Here is a 4,426-nt window from a genome sequence, read left to right on the forward strand (position 1 = left end):
AATTCACGTTTGGCTATTTCCCCTGAAGGGCATGGGATGGCGTGCACAGAGTTTGATTATCAATTAGCACCTCAAATGTGAGATGTATGTGCCTCCATCTTCTATAACAACTGACAACCAAAACAATGATTATCCAAACTCAGAGTAAAAATGTAACTGCATTGTCTCCCACCAATGATTTAAGCTTCAAGTTGCAGTCTCTTTAAGTTATAGGCCTCTAATAATTTATACATTTTACATGTGCAGAGTATGGAGCTTGGCTGATCACATAACAAGGTTTTTGGTAGAGATGAACATACTCGACCATGGTGCTTTTACTAATCAATGTTTTTTGTGATGTAATCAATTGGTCATGTCCGATTTCATACTCTGCTAGTTCCCAACTGAATGTAATTAAAATGGTGTCCAAGTTGTGGCAAAATTTTATTCCATTTACAAGAAATCAATGGCGCCCACTTGTTTCACTTGCTAAATGTGTGGGTAGATCCCAATCAGCTTGGTACTATTTGAGGGCATTTTAGGATAGTCCAAAATGGTCTTTTGTTGTGTGGTTTCCTACAATACTGTTCTTCACTGTCAAACTTTTAGCAGTTTCAGATTCATCAGTACAAAAAACGTTTGTTTTTAATAATTATCCTGAGTAGATGAACATAAAACAATTTAATTAAATATTTATGACTCAGCACACTAATTAAAGAGAACTGGACCACAATGCATTTGAATGTCCATCAGAGTATTTCTGTTTTGCAAGAGGTGAATTAATCAGTCCTGTGGAGCAAAGAGTATAGCTCTGTTATGTTTCATACATATGGTCAGACCAGTCTCTGTGCTGAACAAAAAAAACTGTTCAGAGCCATCCTTTTTAATAAAACATCTGAGGGGTATATGAGGGGTTCAGAGCTTGATCCTCACGAAAGGTTGTTGATACCTGAGCTCAGGAGCCTATAGACACTGCATTCCTGAAGCAGTGATGTTGCTATCATCATGCTGTGATGATTGGCTATGTGAGGAGTGTGTGCAGCAAAGTCAGGGCTGTGTAGGGGGTCTCACACACATAATGGACATACAGCCAGGGTAATGTGGGGACAAGATTGCTAAATTCAGCAGAAAAGCTGAATGGGTTACAATCAAGGACAGCAACTTTACAAAAATGACTACCAGGCAGCAGCATACTTCCATCAACTTAAATCACGGGATCACAGATTCAGGTTTGATGACATGCAATAAAAGCAATATTCCTCTCTTATTATACAAGCATACTGCTGGACCATGTGGACAATAAATAATAATAATAATAATAAACAATCTGCTTATGTCCATTGTTTGTTGGTTGGCTATCAAAATTATGCAAAAAATGACTTTCTCATGAAACTTTGGAGTGAGGTGTAGCACAGGCCAAGGAAACCCCTGTTACATTTTGGAGCAGTTCTGACTCTCCGAGTACCTGCACAATTAGTTTAGATTTTCCAACAACAACTTTTTGTATTTAATGTTGCAAGATGCATCATTAGCCTTGCATCTTAACTCTCCAAGTGTTCTAATGTAATGTAACCTACTGATTTCCCTCATCACTGATTCCCCCGGGGACACAAATCCACACACACCGAACATCTCACACTTTCCATTCAGTGCTTCCAGTAGCTACCTACATACTGGGTATGTAAACATAGAGGTCATGGTTTATGACCAGACAGCATTCATAAACGGAAAGCAATGCGCTGTGTATGCCCTACCTGTACCGTAAGTCCTTCTAAATAAAAGCTATAACCAAAAATTAAATGAGATACCAACAGCGGTTCACAATGTTGTCCAAAAAATCCAGCCATTCAAGCTAGACCCTGGCAACTCCCTTGTGGACGAAGTATAGACCCTTTCAAGAGAGTTCCATTATCAGCATCATAGTTGGCCCCACAAGGCTTCCGTTTTAACATTACATATGTTATCTTAATGCAGAGGAAGTAGATTGGGAACCAAATAGAATGTTCAAGCATTGTTTTTGTTTTTATTGTTGAAAGGGTCTATAAAGCTGAAACAAGGGGGTGCAGCTGGAGTTCACTGAAGCAAAATGCCCCTGCATCAGACCACTCTTCACCACCTCACGCCAATGGCTCCTCAGGGCTGTATGCGTGACGTCCCCAGACTGCAGGCCACGGTCAGCATCCCCCAGGAGGCAGCAACTTCTGCAGCAGACCTGGCTGTTGTCGAGATTATGTTTACACCCAGTCACAAATACATTATATCATCATCATCATCATTATTATTATTGACTGGCATGCCGTTTTCAGGTTGTCCATCCATGCATTATGGCACAGGGTTTTTGCAATATCTCCCAGGTGAAAGGTCAGGGTCTCGTGGTCCGAGATGGTTCCTCATCTACAGTAATTTCTCAACTATTAGTCGTGGCTTACATTGATTTTGCAAAATTTCTTCAGCTATGAGGTTAATACACAGGGCAGTTAATATAGTATTAATATGGTATTAATATGGTTTAACTCGCATAAAACACTGTCCTCCTGCAGCTTACACAATGTGGCTAATACACAGGAAATTACGTTGATAAGCTGCTAATAAGTTTACAGATACAGCATGTAGTAGCCTGCTAGTGTATCTTAAGGAAGTTCTGTCAATAATATCAAAATATTCACACAGTTTTTCCACAATATTTTAACAGTGTATGCTTATTGTCTATTTTGGACCTGTTCAGAACCACCTTGTAATGGTACCCTGAATTAAATAATGCTTAAAATCAATCAGTTAAAAAATTATTAAACCCTTCAGAACCAATATATGCTCAACTCCATGCTAAAGTGCAGTGACTCATGATTGGGTCACCAGAGAGAGCCAACATCTCACTATCACCATATTTTGAAATAGTGGCCTGCAGCTCAGTAGTATAATGACACACTGAAAAGCCATAGCATTTAAATCCTCTTTTTTTAGCTGTGCAGTAAGACACGGGTAGTAGTCGGACCCCTGCTGTGCGCTGGGATGTCCCCATCGATGACCCCCTGGTGGAGGTAGGTCGAACAAATCAGAGCCTTTTGATACGGATTTGGTCATGCACATTGACCCATCATTTCAATTGCAGGTTATAAATAGCTCCATGTTGGGCGTGAGGGGGAGCTTTTTTGGGATCCATTGACCAGCCCTCACACATCACACAAATGGACCAAAGCTGAATTTTTTTTTTGCCCTTTGGTTGTTCCAGTTGCTTATTGGTTTAAAAATGCTGTTATTGATCCTGTCTGGTGTGGATGGCATGAAATGATGGTCTCATGGTGAACGGTACGAGTCCCCACATGCCCTGCCCAGACCATTGTATGCTGATGTAATCAGATCAGGTGTTTTGAAATGCCCCGCAGTTTCAGCAGTTCAACTTTTTGCATATTTAGAGTGCAACATACTCTGAAGTTAAGTTTTTATGGATATTATTTGATAATGGACTAAATTAGATGCTATCTCTTATAGACCCACAGCCAGACAAACAGTGTATGTATGAGATTGTGAGTTTTATGATGTTGGCTATGGACTACATTAACTGTGAGCAATAGGTGAAATAAGTTGATGCATTCAATGTATAAAAGAATTTTGTATTTCAAAGGAATTTCCAAGCATCATTCCGGAACTCTGTTAGACATCGAACACATAGCGACAACTCACTGTTTCTTCATTCAAATCTCACGCACAGCCACTCTGCCTGTTACAGAGTTTGTCTTTAATTATAACATCATGATGAAAATTAATTAATGTTGTGCAGCCACTCGAAATGAAGGTCAAGTCCTTACATTTGTTTATTAGTCCTATTTAGTGTGTTTAAGCTCATGTATTTTAGTGCATTCCAAATTATTGCTGTCTTTGACCCGTACGCCTGGAACCAAGGTTTCTGCTTCTTTAAAATTGGCCCAAAGCGGTGACCTTTTAGGGTACTATGAAGCTCATTTGTGAGCTGATTTGGATAGAAGTGCTTGGCAAATGAATGAATGTAAATGCCAGATTATTTAGCATTGGGCTGAGGAACTACTTTCCACATGAGTAGGTCATATTTGAGCAACCAAAGGCAAGCAACTGTAAAATTCAGTGAATATTGATGATTCAGACTGGACCTGTTCCCTTAGTTGCTCTAATCATAAAACTCACATATCAAACCCCATTGATATATCAAACCCCTTTAAATGAATGCAATTATAATCAATTTGATATTTTGTTTATTTGCTATGATTTCATTTGTTTCCTTAGAAAATGCATTGCCATTTAAAAACAAACACTACTTTACATGTGCTTTTGTTTTCAGATAATTATTGTGAAATGGCTGAAACCACTCACATTTGCTTTGACAAAAATGAAATCTTACCAAATATAAATATACTTACAAAGCCCCACTAGATGGCACTGCAATGCATGTACACACAGAGACAGACAGACATGC

The sequence above is a fragment of the Alosa sapidissima genome, chromosome 10 (assembly GCF_018492685.1).
Source record: "Alosa sapidissima isolate fAloSap1 chromosome 10, fAloSap1.pri, whole genome shotgun sequence".
Lineage (NCBI taxonomy): Eukaryota > Metazoa > Chordata > Actinopteri > Clupeiformes > Clupeidae > Alosa > Alosa sapidissima.